Source organism: Staurois parvus, unplaced genomic scaffold, assembly GCF_062004578.1.
Source record: "Staurois parvus isolate SC_StPar_1 unplaced genomic scaffold, SC_StPar_1.0 ptg001310l, whole genome shotgun sequence".
Classification (NCBI taxonomy): domain Eukaryota; kingdom Metazoa; phylum Chordata; class Amphibia; order Anura; family Ranidae; genus Staurois; species Staurois parvus.
In genome coordinates this window covers 921760-941660 of record NW_028319106.1, presented here as the reverse complement: position 1 = coordinate 941660, position 19901 = coordinate 921760, and the positions used below count along the sequence as shown (strand labels likewise).

The 19901-nt window shown below is 45.0% G+C and overlaps 1 long non-coding RNA gene across 1 annotated transcript in view; it reads left to right on the top strand.

The window, feature by feature from the left end:
• Positions 1-7870: 7870 nt before the first annotated feature.
• The window catches only part of LOC149437121 (uncharacterized), an 830460-nt gene continuing 818429 nt past the window's right edge, over positions 7871-19901 (top strand). The window contains exon 1 of the long non-coding RNA XR_016308178.1: positions 7871-7932. This is a non-coding gene — a long non-coding RNA (uncharacterized LOC149437121). The remainder of the gene's footprint in view (positions 7933-19901) is intronic.

Genomic DNA, 19901 nt, shown 5'->3' with positions numbered 1-19901 from the left:
TAATATTATTATTATTATACAGTATTTATAAAGCGCCAATAGTTCGCTCAGCACTGTACATTACAAAGGGGGACAGAACATGTGACAGAACAATACCAATACAATGCAAAACATGAGGGGATCGAGGGCCCTGCTCTTTTGAGCTTACAATCTAGGAGGGAGGGGATGGTGGCGCAGGAGGAGATAGCTGTGGGGGATGGGGTGGTAGGAAGAGTGGAGGAGGTCGGCAAGTTAGCAGGGGGTGGGGTAGGCTTCCCTGAAGAGGTGGGTTTTCAGGGTGCACCTAAAGGAGAGGAGAGTAGGTAATAATCTGATGGGTTGGGGCAGGGAGTTCCAGAGGATGGGTGACACCCTGGAGAAGTCCTGGAGGCGGGCATGGGAGAAGGAGACCAGGGAACTAGAGAGAAGGAGGTCTTGTGAGGAGCGCAGTGTGCGTGTTGGGTGATACTTGGATATTAGGTCAGTGATGTAGTTCGGGGCAGTATGGTTGGACGGCTTTGTACATCAGTGTTAGGATTTTGAATTTGATCTGTTGCTTCATCGGAAGCCAGTGGAGGGATTGGCAGAGGGTGGTGGAGGACACTGAGTGGAGGCCAGTGGAGGGATTGGCAGAGGGGGGTGGAGGACACTGAGTGGAGGCCAGTGGAGGGATTGGCAGAGGGGGGTGGAGGACACTGAGTGGAGGCCAGTGGAGGGATTGGCAGAGGGGGGTGGAGGACACTGAGTGGAGGCCAGTGGAGGGATTGGCAGAGGGGGGTGGAGGACACTGAGTGGAGGCCAGTGGAGGGATTGGCAGAGGGGGGTGGAGGACACTGAGTGGAGGTCAGTGGAGGGATTGGCAGAGAGAGGTGGTGGAGACGGGGCGGTTGGAAAGGTGAATGAGTCTGGCAGCCGTATTCAGGATGGACTGAAGTGGGGATAGCCAGCGGCGAGGCAGGCCAGTGAGGAGGGAGTTGCAGTAGTCGAGTCGTGATATGATGAGGGAGTGGATGAGCTGTTTAGTGGTTTCTGGGGTTAGGAATGTGCGGATTTTGGCGATGTTGCAGAGGTGGAGTCTGCATGTTGCGGAGGCGGAGTCTGCATGTTGCGGAGGTGGAGCCTGCACGAGTTTGTTAAAGATTGGACTTGGGGCTGGAAGGATAGGTTGGAGTCCAGAAAGACATGACATCCATTGTATACAATTATGTTGTTAGCTGTGACTGGTCAAGACAGTTACATGATACAGACAGGGCCGATCACAGCCCTCCTGTATCATGTGATCAGCTTTGCCCAATCACAGCTAATCACAACAAAAGACTGAATGAATCAGTTTCATTTAGTAACAATGATTGCAAATATCAATGAAATACATTGGTATTCGCAATCATAATGTGTTAAAAAACAAAATCCTGATCACTCGCCCAGATTAGTTCAATGTCACTATGGTAACATTGTATTGCTTTGGTCACAGTGTGCTGAAAAATAGAATAGTAAAAAAAAGAAAAAATGTTATAAAAAGTAAAAAAAAAATAAACATTTAAAAAAAAAATACAAATTCAATTATTATTATTATTTTCACCAAAGAAATGTAGCAGAATACATTTTGACCTAAATTTATGAAGAAATGTTATTTTTCTGCAGAATTTTATAACAGAAACGAAGAAAAGTGCATTTTTTTTCAAAGGTTTCAGGGTTTTTTTATTTTATTTAGCAATAAGTTAAAACTCAGTGGTGATTAAATACCACCAAAAGAAAGTTCAATTTGTGTGAAAAAAATGATAAAAATTTCATATGGGTACAGTTTTGCATGACCGCGCAATTGTCATTCAAAGTGCGACAGCGCTGAAAGCTGAAAATTCACCTGGGCAGGAAGGGGGTCTAAGTGCCCGGTATTGAAGTGGTTAAATGGGCTGCTGTCCCGCAACACACATAAAAACAACACAGTAGTACACTAAGGCATGAATGGGCCCGTACAATTTACTATCACACATTTGCCCCATTGCCTACTTTAGAATAGTATGGGCAGAAATTTGCAATAAACTGAATACACTGAGTTGGTAATTGTTGGCTCTTTGCTCAGCAATTATTCAAAGGTTTAAGACTTTACTTATGAACATTTTAAACTTGCTCTTTGGCAGAAAGAGTACATTTAACAAAAAATGAATTCCTGTATTTGCAACAAAAACCGTCTGTGATCGCGTTCATCCTCCTAGACAGCTAGCCATTGAGTGCAGCGTAACTGAATTTAGCAGCACCTCCTCCCACCTTTCCCGCGTGTTGCTGACTGAATGTCTCTAGGTACTTGCTAGGAATTAGTTTTAAATGCTTATCACAGGTGCTTCTGATGTTCAAAGCGAAATAAGAAATCTCACTTGCGCACAACTTGGAATTAATTTTGATGTCAAGTTTTTTTTTTTTTGTTTACTAATCAAGTTTTCCTTCTGTAAGCAAGAACCAAACCCAGAAAGAAAAATATGTTTTAAACTGTGTCTCCTCCAACGTACGGGACAGGTTTTCCATCTTTTGGCCACTAGATGCAAGCACTGTGATGAATAGGAATGTCACTTTTATACTTGGCCACTGAAGGGCTTAAAGTATAACATTGACGTATAAAGCCGTTCGTAACACCATCACCGATCTTGTCTCCAAATATCACCCAACACGTACTCTCCACTCCTCACATGACCTCCTACTCTCTAGCTCCCTTGTCTCCTCCTCCCATGCTCGTCTCCAAGACTTCTCCAGGGCTTCCCCCATCCTCTGGAACTCCCTATCCCAATCCTTCAGACTATCACCTACTCTGCTCACCTTTAGGCGCACTCTGAAAACCGATCTCTTCAGGGAAGCCTACCCCGCCCTCAGCTAATACTGAACTCCTCTACTCTTCCAACCACTCCATCCCCCACAGCTAATTCCTCCTGTACTACTATCCCCTCCCTCCTAGATTGTAAGGTCCAAGGAGCAGGGCCCTCGAACCCCTCGCGTATTGAATCGTATTGTTACTGTACTGTCTCGTGTACTGTCTCCCACCATGATGTAAAGCATTGAGCAAACTGTCGGCGCTATATAAATCCTATATAATAATAATAATAATAAAGTAGATCTTACCCCCCGGTTCACATATCTGCGTTCCTGCTGTCCGCGTTTTGCGCGGGCACGAGAGCACATTCATTTGAATGGACTCCTTTGCCCCGTGACACGCAGGGAAGAAGTTCCTGCACTTCTTCTGAAAACGCAGCCCGCTCTGGAACCTCGGTTCCCAGTATGGTTGCGATTTCCAGTGTGGGCGGTGTGCCATTAGAATTAATGGCACCCGTCCACGGGTCCGCATTTCTCTGTCCAGTTGCACAGACTTTTGTGCGGATCCATTGCAGCACCACCCGCACATATGTGAACCTAGCTTAAAAGAGGTTACAATATGCCCAACAACACCTTGACACGTCTCACTTTTTTGTGGCATTGGCGCAGTAAAGGTTTCTTTCTGGCAACTCAACCATGCAGCTCATTAGTGTTCAAGTATCGTTGTATTGTGCTCCTTAAGAAAAAAAACACATTTTTTTCCAGAGCAGCCTGTATTTCTCCTGAGGTTACCTGTGGGGTTTTTCTTTGTATCCCGAACAATTCCTCTGACAGTTGTGGCTGCAATCTTTCTTGGTCTACCTGATCTTGGCTTGATATCAAGAGATCCCCGAACTTTCCATTTCTTAATAAGTGATTGAACAGTACTGACTGGCATATTCAAGGCTTTGGATATCTTTTTATATCCTTTTCCATCTTTATAGTGTTGCAATACCTTGTTATGCAGGTGTGACGGGAGTCACTTTGGGTGGGGGACTCATGGAACCCAGCTCACTTTGGAGAGGTGGGGAGACCCCTGTCTCAGCTCCCCATATCTCTATTATGTGTAAGTCACCCTGTGCCTGTTAGGGGTACAGGGTGATCTGTCCTAATATTGTATAGGTGGGGGGATTGCGGATTGTTTAATGCCATGTGATTGCATCCCATTGTTCTATTGTGTGTCTTGCTTGGGAGCAAACTATTATGGGATGTATGTGTGTATGTGTATTAGCTTAGTGGGGGTGTCTCCAGCAGCCCTCCCTCCTGATGGGACTGTCTGCTGGTGTGAAGTTTGAATACCCGTGTGTCTCTTGTTGCTAAGTGTAGATGGCCCCGCCCTGTGTCATTATGCAGGGAGGGGGATTTGTCCCATGAGTGTATAAAAAGTCAGTTCGAGTTTCAAATAAAGAGTTCCATGTTCAGACAGACTGGTGTCATCTAGTGTTTTATGGTCGGCTGTGGTGTCTGTTGTCGGTGTTCGGACGGGGAAGCGGTAGTCTAATGAAAGTACCCAAGTGCAGTCTGGGGCCAGTTCCATTACAGCGGGTCTTCTTATAAGCTCAGTAAATCCTGAGTGTTTCCCCCCAAGTGCATTGAAATTGCACTCCGTTTATACGATCTGCCACTGGTGTTAATGTTAAATTAATGACACCCTAAAACAGGTCCAGGGCGGACTAACCATTCGGGCACCCGTGCACTGCCCAAGGGCTCGGGGTCAGTAGGGGGCCCCATGAGATGTCCCTGGTACCTTTCATAGGCTTTTTTGGGTGTGGTTTGAGTATGGGTAAGGACACAGGGTCCCCATGATTTCCTATTGCCCGGGGGCCCCATGAGTTGTCAGTCCACCCCTGAACACAGTACGATTGTAAGAATCGGATCGCATGGGTGTGAACACCCATGCAGTCCAGTTCCAGTGCGGCAACAAAAATGATGCCTTCAAAATGAATGGGCTGAAATCGCACTGCAAAGAATCTCATGTGATTCGAATAGGAATGTGGTGTGATACCCATCCAAATCACATGTGTGATTCCCGCATTGTCCCACATCGCACTAGTGTGACCCCAGGCTAAAAGAGTTTAGTGATAGGGTCAGATGTACTTTAACTGAAACTGGCTGTACCAGGGGCGGACTGACCATTTGGAAACTCTGGCACTGCCCGAGGGCCCGGGGTCAGTAGGGGGCTCCATGAGATGCCCCTGGTTCCTTTTTAATAGGCTTTTTTGAATTTGGGCAAGGACACAGGGGCCCCATGATCCCCTATTGCCCGGGGGATCCCATGAGTTGTCAGTCCGCCCCTGGGCTGTACACGACATAAGACATTGGCTTATGGAGTCAGGGAGAAACATGGCAGCACGCATAATGTGACTTAATCAAAAAAGATTTGCAGAGATGTTCCTTTTTGTAGCAACCCGGTAACTGGTTCGAATTGCTGCTTAGATTTCTATATTGAGTGAAAACAAAGAGCACTCTTTTGGTGGACCACCTGCATTTCCTCGATTCTTCCTTCATTGGATAAAAAATTAAAAAGCCTTTAAATTTTCTTTCCAGATCAAAGGCAAATTGAATTGTTTGGATTTTAAAAAAAAAAACCTTCAAAGAACGTATTTATCTCTCTTTTTATTGCTGCATATTTGTTAATTAGTCTCTGCTAGATAAAACATTCCTTTAGGTTCAGCTCCATGCCGTTTGCGAACCTCGGCACTATCTTTGAGATCTGCAGCTTCTTTCTGTTCCTTGAAGTGGCTTCCATCTATATTTAATTAAATGTAGGAAGGAGCGCCTTTATTAAATGCGTTTGCCGAAATTTTTCCTTGGAATGCGAGTTTTAAAGACTTCTCTGCTTGTCACATGGTAGAGATGAGACATCGAGTCACTTTCATTGTATTAAGATTGGATTGCTTTGTTTGTGCTTCTTTCTTGCTTGCTCTCAAATTGTAATCCTTGACTTTGTGGCTGATGGATAATTCCGGACCACAAATAGCTAGTGTTCTTCTTGTGTCTTGTGTGCAGTGGTGTGTTTAGGTTTTGTGCTGCCCTAGGCAACGCAAAAATTGATGCCCCCCCCCCCCCGTAGAAAGAGCCTGACATTGACGAAGAGCACCCCTACCTTCCACCCAAGCCTCCCACTACCACTGCCCCCCATACACCAGCCAGCATCTCCCATGGTGACAGAGAGAGACACTCACCTTCACAGCTCTGGACATCCCCAGGAACGAGAGTCAGGCTGTGCATACACCGTAATGAAACGCACAGCATCTCTCAGAACCCACCAGGTCCCCATGTCACGTGTGTCCCTTCTTCCATCCCTTCTTCCATGGAGCAGTGCTGCCCCCATGAAAAATGCCACCCTAGGCAAATGCCTTGTTTGCCTTGTGGTAAATACACCCCTGCTTGTGTGATTGCTGTTGATTGACATGAGTGAGGTCCATTTTACCATTCTTTTATCTCCATCAGCAAAATTGAGATCAAAATTGATGTGTTTTTTGGTCAAGTGTGAATTGGGATTCAATAGGTTTGTGAGGGTCACAGAGCCTCCTTTCAACTATCCTGGACCTGTTCTTTTGCCAAAAATCCAAGTAACCTTGGAAATGCTTCATGCAGCTTCAGTCTTTGGCTACATGTTATCATGTAAGGTTTCATGTACAAGAGCCTACCCTGTCCGTCGGCCATGAAAAAATGCAAAGCGTGGCAAAAATGCGGTACCACGGTTGCCACGTTTTCCTGCGGTCGGCAGTCAAAACTTTCCTATCCTGAACGCGATTCTTCCACGTTCAGGAGAGGGAGGTTTAACCTCACCTAAACGTGGCAGCTCCTGAACTCTGCTAAAAGCCTATGTGTACATGGACACATAGACTTTAGTTATTATTATTATTATTATACAGTATTTATAAAGCGCCGATAGTTGGCTCAGCGCTGTACATTACAAAGGGGAACAGAACATGTGACAGAACAGTAACAATACAATGCAAAACATGAGGGGATCGAGGGCCCTGCTCCTTGGAGCTTACAATCGAGGAGGGAGGGGATGGTGGTACAGGAGGAGATAGCTGTGGGGGATGGAGTGGTAGGAAGAGTGGAGGAGGTCGGCAAGTTAGCAGGGGGTGGGGTAGGCTTCCCTGAAGAGATGGGTTTTCACGGTGCGCCTAAAGGAGAGGAGAGTAGGTGATAATCTGATGGGTTGGGGCAGGGAGTTCCAGAGGATAAGTGACACCCTGGAGAAGTCCTGGAGGCGGGCATGGGAGGAGGAGACCATGGAACTAGAGAGATGGAGGTCTTGTGAGGAGCAGAGTGTGCGTGTTGGGCGGTACTTGGATATTAGGTCAGTGAAGTAGTTCGGGGCAGTATGGTGGACAGCTTTGTACGTCAGTGTTAGGATTTTGAATTTGATCCGTTGCGCAATCGGAAGCCAGTGGAGGGATTGGCAGAGGGGGGTGGCGGAGACGGAGCGGTTGGAAAGGTGAATGAGTCTGGCAGCCGTATTCAGGATCGACTGAAGCGGGGATAGCCAGCGGTGAGGCAGGCCAGTGAGGAGGGAGTTGCAGTAGTCGAGTTGTGATATGATGAGGGAGTGGATGAGCTGTTTAGTGGTTTCTGGGGTTAGAAACGCGCGGATTTTGGCGATGTTGCGGAGGCGGAGTCTGCACGAGCTTGTTAAAGATTGGACTTGGGGCTGGAAGGATAGGTTGGAGTCCAGAATGACACCAAGTACTCTGGCCTGTGGGGTGAGTTTGATGGTGGCGTTGTTGGACATGATGGAGAAGTCAATGGGGGGTGGTGTCCGGGCTGGGGGGAAGACAAGAAACTCGGTCTTGGATAGGTTCAGTTTAAGGGAATGGAGCGACATCCAGTTGAGTTTAGGAGGTTTGGCAAAAAGATGCCAAAAGCTCCTAAACTTGAGTTTAGGAGCTGCTCGTGCACAAGAAGCCTTACCACGTCTTTGACATACCTAATGCCTGGTATCTAAAGACGCTTTCAGCCTCTGCTCCTCAGCTGATATTTGTTATATTGTAACTAATCTTGTTTATTACTTTGTTTTGCTTATTCTGTCTTCACAGTTTGTGCAGCATGAAAATTCTGGGTTAACCTCGTTGCATGGATGTTGCATGTTTTTACCAGGTATGTGTGGGTTTTCTCCCAGTTCTCAAGTTTCCTTGCACTGCAAAAGTTAAATAACTTGTTCATGCATGACGGGAGACATCTTTTGCCTGCTTGCTAGACTTGGGGTTAAAGTCACAAAGACGAGCCACTCATTCCCATTCTGTCCCCGGGGTCGATTCATCAACGTCGCTTACAAATGCCTCCTCAGCAGCCCGAGTATTTGCTCTAGAGTATTTCCAAGCATTCATTTTTTTTTCTTTTTCTTTTTGAGATCACCAGGCTTGCAGATCTCTTGCATGGACAGTTGTTTAGAGGTCAGTCCCTACTGATATAATTACACCCCCAGAACAACATTGCCCAAGAGGCCTTTCCTTACAGTGTGTGGTCAGGCTATAGGGAGTCAAAGCAGCAAAAATTCCACATCTACTGATATTTGATTGAAATGCTGATTAAACACCAGCATCTGGTGAGTTAGCATTTTGATGGGGTGTTGAGCACAAAGGAATTCACGGTTGTGACGAATATATTTTTTGAAGCTTACAAAGCCATCCACAACACTGCCCCTATCTACATCACCTACCTCATCCACAGATACCGCCCAAATCGCCCGCTCCGCTCCTCCCATGATATCCTCCTCTCTAGCTCCCTCATCACCTCCTCCCACGCTTGCCTCCAGGACTTCTCCAGAGCCTCTCCCATCCTCTGGAACTCCCTACCACAGCATGTTCAGTCAGCCCCCACCCTGTCTGCTGTTAGGCGATCTTTGAAAACTCACTTCTTCAGGGAAGCCTACCCCACCTTCCCCTAAGAACTGTACTTGAATCACCTCCACCAGATCATCCCCCGCAGCTATCAACTTTTGTATCACCTCCCCCTTCCTTTAGATTGTAAGCTCCATGAGCCGGACCCTCCTATTCCTTCTGTACTGAACTGTATTGTAATTGTACCGCCTCCCTTATATTGTACAGTGCTGAGCAAACTGTTGGCGCCATAAATCCTGTATAATAATAATATATGGACTACGCTTTATTCTGGACTTATTATTTTTGATGTCTCACATTTTTTGCACATATTAATTTTTTTGGTGACAATTTTTTATTTATTTATTAATTTATTTTGTTTATATTTACTTATATATTAGTTAAGGGTATATTTCGTTTTTAAAGTGTTGTTTATGGTATTTCCATTTATTTATAAAGTAGCAAAATTGTTTTTTTTTTTTAAAGAAAGAAATGTATGCCTGTGGGGAGGAACAGGAAGGGGCAGAGCTTTGTTGTTCACCAGGTAGGGCCAACAACCTTGAAGCAGAGGAACTGAATTGTATTTGTTATTTTTATCAAAAACGCACTTCAATTGGCTTCCACAGAACCTATCCCATGAGTGTGCTTTTATGGCTATGGTGAGGGCATTAGGACCTTTGAGGAAATGGTTCAGTGTTCTCTGTACAGCACTGTTGAATATATTGGTACCACATCAACACGAGACCAGGGGCGGACTAACAACTCATGGGGCCCCCGGGCAATAGGGGATCATGGTGCCCCTGTGTCCTTGCCCAAACTCAAAAAAGCCTATGAAAAAGGTACCAGGGGCATCTCATGGGGCCGCCTACTGACCCCGGGCCCTCTGGCAGTGCCCGAGTTTCCAAATGGTCAGTCTGCCCTTGCATGAGACAGAGTGCTTTGCTGTGGCAAAACATGTTTTAACTTTTTTTTTGTACCCAGCAGTCAACCACCAATCTGGAGCGGTTGTAAGACGTAGATACAGTTGTGACCAAAATTATTCAACCCCCAATGCTGTAAAGGGGTTTAGGGACTATAGTGTACATTTGGAATTGTATTCAGAATCAAATCCTACAAGGACGTTGTAACTACCCAAATGCAACTAAAATGACATCAATTGTTTATGTAATACAGTAGTAAATGGTTCTTATGTGGTTTCTTCATTGCCACAATTATTCAACCCCTTAAAGACTACCACTCTGAAGAACAGAGGTTCATACAGGTGCTTTCCATCAGGTATTGAAATCACCTGTGGATGTCACCGAGCAGCAATCAAGCATAATAAGCACCAATTAGGCAGCTTTAAAATGACTGTGATACTCAGCTCCTTCTAGACATTTACTGGTGTGGTTACAAACATGGTGAAGGCAAGAGAATGGTCCAGGAAGACAAGAGAAGAGGTGATTTCTCTTCACAGGAAGGGCAATGGCTATAAGAAGATTGCAAAGATGTTAAACATACCAAGAGACACCTTAGGAAGCATCATTCGCAAATTCAAGGCAAAGGGCACTGTTGAAACGCTACCTGGTCGTGGCAGAAAGAAGATGCTGACTTCGACTGCTGTGCGCTACCTGAAGCGTAGAGTGGAGAGAAGTCCCCGTGTGACTGCTGAGGAACTGAGAAAAGATTTGTCAGATGTGGGTACAGAAGTTTCAGCCCAGACAATAAGACGCACACTGCGTAATGAAGGCCTCCGTGCCAGAACTCCCAGGCGTACCCCCTTGCTGTCTCCAAAGAATAAGAAGAGTCGACTGCAGTATGCCAAAAGCCATGTGGACAAACCACAAAAGTTGTGGGATAGTGTTCTGTGGACTGATGAAACAAAATTAGAACTGTTTGGGCCCATGGATCAACGCTATGTTTGGAGGAGGAAGAACAAGGCCTATGATGAAAAGAACACCTTGCCTACTGTGAAGCATGGTGGAGGGTCAATCATGCTTTGGGGCTGTTTTGCTTCTGCAGGTACAGGGAAGCTTCAGCGTGTGCAAGGTACCATGAATTCTCTTCAGTACCAGGAGATATTGGATGGAAACGTGATGCAGTCCGTCACACACCTGAGGCTTGGGAGACGTTGGACCTTTCAACAGGACAATGATCCCAAGCATACCTCCAAGTCCACTAGAGCATGGTTGCAGAGGAAAGGCTGGAACATTTTGGAGTGGCCATCGCAGTCACCAGACTTAAATCCGATTGAGAACCTCTGGTGGGACTTAAAGAAAGCAGTTGCAGTGCGCAAGCCTAAGAATGTGACTGAACTGGAGGCCTTTGCCCATGAAGAATGGGCGAAGATACCCGTAGATCGCTGCAAGACACTTGTGTCAAGCTATGCTTCACGTTTAAAAGCTGTTATAACTGTAAAAGGATGCTGTACTAAGTACTAAGATTGAATGTCACTTGGGGGTTGAATAAAACTGATAATGCTGTGAGCACAGAAAAGACATTTGTGGTTATTTCATTATAACTGTTATGTTATATTTGTCTGACCTACAAGTGCCTCTTTAATGTAAATGTAAGCAAGATGACTGAATGATCAAAAGCAATGTCAAACTGGCCAAAACACTCAATTTCAGTGGGGGTTGAATAATTTTGGTCACAACTGTAAGCAAGGCAGCAGTCAAGATGAAAAAATAAGGCATTGGCTGAAGCAATGTGCCTTCCAATGTAACCTGATGGCTGTTGAAAAAAAACTTTGTTAAAGCTTTCTCATAGAAGGGCCGGAATATACAATAATTGATTGCCACAAAACAAACACCGGGATGAATATAAATGAAGTTTAGGAGCTTTCCCTGCCCCGCCGCAGCTTTAATATTATGTAAGAACATGGCACGCTTTCCCTCGGCGAGTTGTTGGGAAAAGGTCAGCGTGTATCGAAAGAATGCAGTGACTTCAATGTAATTTATTTAGGATGAAAGGTTATGGAAGGGATGTGTTCCACTGATTAGATCATTGGAGACTTGTAGGTTTTCACCGCCGGTCCTTTGTGCAACCTTGGCATGGCATTGTGTCTGCGCACTGCGCTGGAGAAAAAAGACATTAAAACTGCGTGTTTAGCACCACAATGGAGCTAATGTCTTTGGAATAGAGAAGTAAAAAGCATTTTCTCTTTTCTGAATTTAATGTTTGTGCCGGCAGAATGGCCACAATGGAAGGATAAAATAATTGCTGTTTTGTTGAGATGACCAAAGTGGAAATACGCTCATCTGTACAAGTCGGCTAATGCCTAGGATTGGAATTTGATTTGATAAATGAGACCCATGGAAGGGGGTTCAAAGTGACTGAAACAACAACGGCCCGTCACTTTCTCTACTTTTTTTCCTCATCATATACAGTAATAAAGCTGAGCTATCAGTAGATATAAAAGCTAGGGCTGACAACTTTGCAGCAATCAAAACATGCTGCGTTACTGCAATGTGCATTAACCAACGTTCATTTTGAATAGTACAGTATGCACTAAGAATTCCAAAACTCATGCTTCCTTTCGGACGAAACATACGTTGGGGAGGAGGAGCGTTTAGTGTTGACGTCATCCCCGCCAGCCGGAGCCGGCACCAGCGTCACTTGCAGGGGCGGACTGGCAACTCATGGGGCCCCCAGGCAATAGGGGATCATGAAGCCCCGTGTCCTTGCCCAAACTCAAAAAAGCCTATTTAAAAGGTACCAGGGGCATCTCATGGGGCCCCCTTCTGACCCCGGGCCCTCGGGCAGTGCCCAAGTTTCCAAATGGTCAGTCCGCCCCTGGTCGCTTGTTACCTGCAAGTTTTTTATTGATCTTTGTGAGTAGATTTTAATGTATACCCAATACATTTCTATGGCGGTACTTCACTATGCGAGATCCTTTTTTTGGTATCTGAGTCCCTGGAAGGATCAGGGTGACTGATCTTGTCTCCAACCCTCCTGTAGTTTTTTGTAGTAGGTGGAGCTTCCTATAATAAAGACTGTTCATTGCTGCTCTCTATCCTTGTGCTGGGTGACTGGTCTTGTCTCCACCCCCTCTTGTAGTTTTCTGTAGTGGGTGGGGCTTCCTATATTAAAGACCACTCACTGCTGCTCTCTATCCTTGTGCTGGGTGACTGGTCTTGTCTCCACCCCCTCCTGTAGTTTTCTGTAGTAGGTGGAGCTTCCTATAATTAAGACCGCTCACTGCTGCTCTCTCTCCTTGTGCTGGGTGACTGGTCTTGTCTCTGCCCCTTCCTGTAGTTTTCTGTAGTAGGTGGAGCTTCCTGTAATAAAGACCGCTCATTGCTGCTCTCTCTCCTTGTGCTGGGTGACTGCTCTTGACTGGTCTTGTCTCCACCCCCTTCCTGTAGTTTTCTGTAGTGGGTGGAGCTTCCTGTAATAAAGACCGCTCACTGCTGCTCTCTCTCCTTGTGCTGGGTGACTGGTCTTGTCTCCGCCCCCTCCTGTAGTTTTCTGTAGTAGGTGGAGCTTGCTATAATAAAGACCGTTCATTGCTGCTCTCTCTCCTTGTGCTGGGTGACTGCTCTTGACTGGTCTTGCTGGGTGACTGCTCTTGACTGGTCTTGTCTCCACCCCCTTCCTGTAGTTTTCTGTAGTGGGTGGAGCTTCCTGTAATAAAGACCACTCACTGCTGCTCTCTCTCCTTGTGCTGGGTGACTGGTCTTGTCTCCGCCCCCTCCTTTAGTTTTCTGTAGTAGGTGGAGCTTCCTAAATTAAAGACCGTTCATTGCTGCTCTCTCTCCTTGTGCTGGGTGACTGGTCTTGTCTCCACCCCCTCCTGTAGTTTTCTGTAGTGGGTGGAGCCTCCTGTAATAAAGACCGCTCACTGTTGCTCTCTCTCCTTGTGCTGGGTGACTGGTCTTGTCTCCACCCCCTCCTGTAGTTTTCTGTAGTGGGTGGAGCCTCCTGTAATAAAGACCGCTCACTGTTTCTCTCTATCCTTGTGTTGGGTGACTGGTCTTGTCCCCTCCTCCTCCAGTAGTTTTTGCAGGCAGCCTGTAGTGGGTGGAGCCTGCTGGATCACTCCCACAGCTCTTGCTTGTACAGAAGCACAGCACTAGGGATGAGCTTGTTTTGGTCTAAACTTGTAGCCCCTGCCACCCAATCAGCTGTAGCCAGGGCATTCTCCACCCTACAGCTGCAGGTACACAAGGGTGCAGGGGTTTATCATTGAACTAATATGGTCTCATGGCAATATTAGGTCTATGGCTTTAATTGGGTAGCAGTGGGCAGGATTGACAGCTTCCTTTCAAGGTAATAACTAGGATGCGGAGGCATTTGGTGCCTTCAAAATGGATGCATATCCTTTTTGGCCGTTGAGAAATACTGTATGTATGAATAAAATTTATTTGTCCCCAAAGCAATTCACTCTTTATTAGTTATTAGTTATGTCCAGCTAAGAGGGTGGTTTGGCCTGCCACTATGTATATATTCAAAAGAAAACTTCATTCTTGTTAAAACCGATAATAACAAATGTCACGCAAGTCGTTTCCTGCAATTTGATAATGTCAAAATTACCTTTTTACGTTTCAATCTGCAGGCATTCACTATTTTCTGAAACTGTCAAAATCAATTCTAATTTGCCTTCCTTGAAAACATGGCAAGAATAGCGGGTTTAAAGCAATAATTCCTTCGAATCCTTTCCCCTGATCTCGTAATTGGCGCATTGCATCTTTACAAAATCAGCTCAGAGATTGAAGTCAAATTAAAACTGTCAGGGTTGTAGGTTTCAGCTCTGGGATTGATTATGTGATTGTAGTAAAGCCAGAACCTTATTGTTGGCACTGATTTGGAAAGATTTCCATAATGGACAGTCACAATATTGTTGAATCAGAATCAGATAAAGGTTTATATATGTGGTTAGCACTTCCGTCTGGCAGTACTGGGGTCATTGGTTCGAATCCCAGCCACGGTACCTCCTGGCTTGGGTTTGTATGTTCTCCCTGTGCCTGCGTAGGTTTTCTCCAGGTACTGTGGTTTCCTCCTACACTCCAAAGACATGCTGGAAGGTAAATTGTGAATAAAGGGGAGAGAACAATGTTCTTGGACAACTTGCCAGCCAGCTTGCTAACAACCGAATTAACCTAACAGTATGCGTTTATAACAGGGGTTTAGTTAGCACACATTTGCAAATACATATGTAAGCCACAGAGCCACGTCACGGCACCCTGATAGTCTGTGGTCCTAACTCTACAATTTGAGAGTCCCCATAATAGAGGCACATGCATTTAATAGGTAGATCAACGGCAGGTGAACCTGAGGGAGCCACCCCTTTTAAAGGCAAAGGAGTGCACTGGACCCCAGCATGTAGCACAATGGCAACCAGGGTCCTAGTGCACCCACGTACCAAAACTAGGTAAATTGTCCCTAGTATTATTATACAGGATTTATATGGTGCCAACAGTTTGCTCATCATCCCGTTTACAATATAACGGGAGACAATACAGCAACAATACAAGAGGGATAGGAGGGCCCTGATCCTGGGAGCTTACAATCTAAGAGGGAGGGGCTAGTGGCACAAAAGGTAATAACTGTGGGGGATGGACTGGTAGGAAGAGTAGAAGATTTCATTATTAGTATGTGTATGTATGAATGTGAGTTAGGGACCTTAGATTGTACGCCCCTTGAGGGTTAGGGACCTTAGATTGTACGCCCCTTGAGGGTTAGGAACCTTAGATTTTACGCCCCTTGAGGGTTAGGGACCTTAGATTGTACACCCCTTGAGGGTTAGGGACCTTAGATTGTACGCCCCTTGAGGGTTAGGGACCTTAGATTGTACGCCCCTTGAGGGTTAGGGACCTTAGATTGTACGCCCCTTGAGGGTTAGGGACTGATGTGAATGTACAATATATATGTAAAGTGCTGCGTAAATTGACGGCTATATTAGTACCTGAAATAAATAAATAAAAACCTTTCAGTACCAGTAGTTGACCTTGGGGCGATTTCTTCTGAACAAAATAAGATTTTCACTTGATGTCTGATAGAAGGAATAGCCCCCCCCCCCCCCCACCCCACAAGTAGGTCCAGATGATTCATGATCCACCGATATCCATTATCAAAGCAGAGTGCAGTTTGGTTCCAGAGGGTGTCACAGACGTTTGTATGTTCATCTGAAACGTTTCGCTAAAAGCCTCACAAGCTGACATTGAAGTTTGCATTCTAGTAATGCCCGAATGGCAGGTGACAGATCTGGCATTTCAGAGATACTGTACAATAAAAGGCAAAAGAAACAGCTGTGTATCGCTTATGTGTGCTTTACATGACTGAGCAAGGAACACGGCTTTCTTTCTTGAAAAACAGAGGCTCTGGCCTCCAGGGAGAGCCACTGATCTATGCGGAGGAGACATGAAAGGTAACAAATAAAGCTGTTTGTAGTTTCTCTAAGTAAATTTAACTGTGATCAATACAGTATCGTATAAATGCAGTGTGCTAATTACTAGCCATTTATGTGGAATGAATGAAACATTGGTGCAGAAGAAAGAGATCAAACATGAACTCAGCAGCCAGAAAAATAGAAACCCCACCGGTTGGCGTAGGTGGAACATAGTTGCCTTGCCACAAAAAAAAAAAGGAGATTACCAAAAATGGCCATAGAGCATTGTAGAGCTGTTGGGTTTTTTAACCATTTCCATACCGGGCACTTTCACCCCTTTCGTGCCCAGGCCATTTTTCAGGTTTCAGCGCTCTCACACTTTGAATGACAATTGCGCGGTCATACAACATTGTACCCAAACTAAAATTTTATCATTTTCTTCACACAACTAGAGCTTTCTTTTGATGGTATTTAATCACCGCCGGGGTTTTTATTTTTTGCTAAATTAACAAAAAAAGACCGAACATGTTGAAAAAAAAATACGTTTTTCTTTGTTTCTGTTATAAAAGTTTGCAAATAAATAATTGTTCTTCATAAATTTAGGCCGAGATGTATTCTACTACATGTCTTTGGTGAAAATAACCCAAATTAGGATGTATTTTTTAGTTTGTAGGAAAGTTATAGAGTTCACAAACTATGGTATAGATCTGAATATTGATCAATCCTGAAGTACTGACAGCCAATTTAATTTCTTGAGGTCCAAGAATGTCAGAACAGTACAGATATCCCCCAAATGTCAGGACAGTACAGATATCCCCCAAATGTCAGGACAGTACAGATATCCCCCAAATGTCAGAACAGTACAGATATCCCCCAAATGTCAGAACAGTACAGATATCCCCCAAATGTCAGGACAGGACAGATATCCCCCCAAATGTCAGAACAGTACAGATATCCCCCAAATGTCAGGACAGTACAGATATCCCCCAAATGTCAGAACAGTACAGATATCCCCCAAATGTCAGGACGGTACAGATATCCCCCAAATGTCAGAACAGTACAGATATCCCCCAAATGTCAGAACAGTACAGATATCCCCCAAATGTCAGGACAGGACAGATATCCCCCAAATGTCAGGACGGTACAGATATCCCCCAAATGTCAGGACAGGACAGATATCCCCCAAATGTCAGGACAGGAAAGAAATCCCCCAAATGTCAGGACAGAACAGATATCCCCCAAATGTCAGGACAGTACAGATATCCCCCAAATGTCAGGACAGTACAGATATCCCCCAAATGACCCCTTTTTGCAAAGTAGACAGTCCGACGTACTTCATAAGAGGCATGGCGAGTTTTTTGAAGTTGTATTTTTTTTTTTAAATTTAAAATAAAAAAAATTATTTTCGCTATTTTTTTTTTACATACTGTCACCAGTGCAGTACAGCGTCATCATATAACTGCCATGGCGGTGATCAGGGACACTGACTGGTGACAGTATGAAAAAAAAAATATATATACTTTTTTTAATTATTTTTAAATTTTTATTACATTTTTTTTTCTTTTTTTTAAGATCTTTTTTCATATTTCACTATGTCCAAAGTAGTACAATGTCACCATAGTAACATTGTACTACTTTGGGGAAGTGATCAGTATTTTTTTTTTACACAATTTGCTTACAGCAAAGAATTACTTTGCTATAAGCAAACTGTCCCCCCCCCCCATTTCTCTTGATTGTTGCTGAAATGTTTCTACACCTTGATTGAAGTCCACCTGTGGTAAATTAAATTGATTGGACACAATTTGGAAAGTCACACACCTTTCTATATGAGGCATCTCAGCTAACAATGCATACTGTATCAGAGCAAAAGCCATGAGGTCAAAAGAACTGACTGCAGAGACAGGATTATTGCAAGGCACAGATCTGGGAAGGCTAGAAAAAATTCCATCTGCGCTGAAGGTTTTAAGAGCACAGTGGCCTCCATGATTCTCAAATAGAAGAAGTTTGGCACAACCAAGATTCTTCCAGAGCTGGTCACCCGGCCAAACTGAGCAATCAGGGGAGAAAGACCTTACTAAGAGAGGTGACCAAGAACCTGATGGTCACTCTGACTGAGCTCCAGAGATCCTGTGTGGGGAAGAGACTAAGTTCCAGAAGGAGAACCATCACTGGGGCCCTCCACCGATCTGGGCTTTATGACAGAGTAGCTAGACAGAAGCCTCTCCTCAGTGCAAAACACATGAAGACCCTCTTGGAGTTTGCAAAAGTTTTTGCCTTAGAGAATTATGGAGGCCACTGTGCTTTTGGGAACATTCAGTGCAGCAGAAATGTTTTTGTAGCCTTCCCCAGATCTGTGCCTTGGAATAATCCTGTCTCTGAGCTCTGCAGGCAGTTTATGTGACCTCATGGCTTTTTCTGTGATATAGTATGCATTGTTAACTGTGACATCTTTCATAGAGAGGCGTGTGCCTTTCCAAATCATGTCCAATTAATTTAATTTGCCACAGGTGGACTCCAATCAAGGTGTAGAAACATCTCAGCAATGATCAAGAGAAATGGGAGGCACCTGAGCTAACATTTCCAGTGTTGCAAAGGTTCTGAACACTCATGCCAATGTGATACTGTTTTTCTTTTTTCATAAATTCGCAAACAGTTCTAAAATTCTGCTTTCACTTTGTCATTATCCAGTTATTGACCGCCCAATAACAGCTTTACAGGACAGCCACTGTGGGCAGAATCACATATATATCATGGGGTACTGAGTGTAGATTAATGAGAAAAAAATGAATTTAAACAACAGTAGAATCAGGCTGCAACATAATAAAATTGAAAAAAGTGGAGGGTGTCTGAATACTTTCTGAATGCAAAATGCTCTCAGAAAAATAAAGAAAGCTCAGAATAGCGAAGTGCAATTTTTAAAATGTTTTGAATCTGTAAAATATGTAAAAGCCAAAAAGCTCACATGCTCATCGTGCCCCAGCATGTGTAAAATCTCTCCAGCAAAAGCTTCGCTTACAGAGCTCTGAACATAATGATACCGATGACACACAAATCTATCTTCTACTCCTCACCTCACCCCTTCAGTCTCCTCTCGTATTACTAACCTACTAAGTGACATATCGGCATGGATGTCACTCCACTTCCTCAAACTCAATCTTTCCAAAACTGAGCTCATACTATTCCCGCCAGCCCGTGCCCCCCCCCCCGACTTCTCCATCAAGATCAACAATACAACCATCAGTCCCTCCCCTCAGCCAGGGTGCTAGGTGTAACCCTAGACTCCCATCTGTCCTTCCACCCCCAAATCCAATCGCTATCCAAATCTTGTAGACTTTACCTCCGCAACATCTCCAAGATACGCCCGTTCTTAACCTCTGAAACCACTAAGCAACCTATTCCCTCCCTGGTTATTTCTCGCCTTCACTATTGTAACTCCCTCCTCATTGGCCTACCTCATTACAGGCTATCCCCTCTTCAGTCTATCATGAATGCTGCTGCCAGACTCATCCACCTTGCCAACCGTTCCATATCTGCCACCACTCTCTGCCAATCCCTCCACTGGCCTCCACTCAGTGTCCTCCATCCCTCTCTAACAATCCCTCCACTGGCCTCCACTCAGTGTCCTCCACCCCTCTCTGCTAATTCCTCCACTGGCCTCCACTCAGTGTCCTCCACCCCTCTCTGCTAATCCCTCCACTGGCCTCCACTCAGTGTCCTCCATCCCTCTCTGCCAATCCCTCCACTGGCCTCCACTCAGTGTCCTCCACCCCTCTCTGCCAATCCCTCCACTGACCTCCACTTAGTGTCCTCCACCCCTCTCTGCCAATCCCTCCACTGGCCTTCACTCAGTGTCCTCCACCCCTCTATGCCAATCCCTTCACTGACCTCCACTCAGTGTCCTCCACCCCTCTCTGCCAATCCCTCCACTGGCTTCCCAT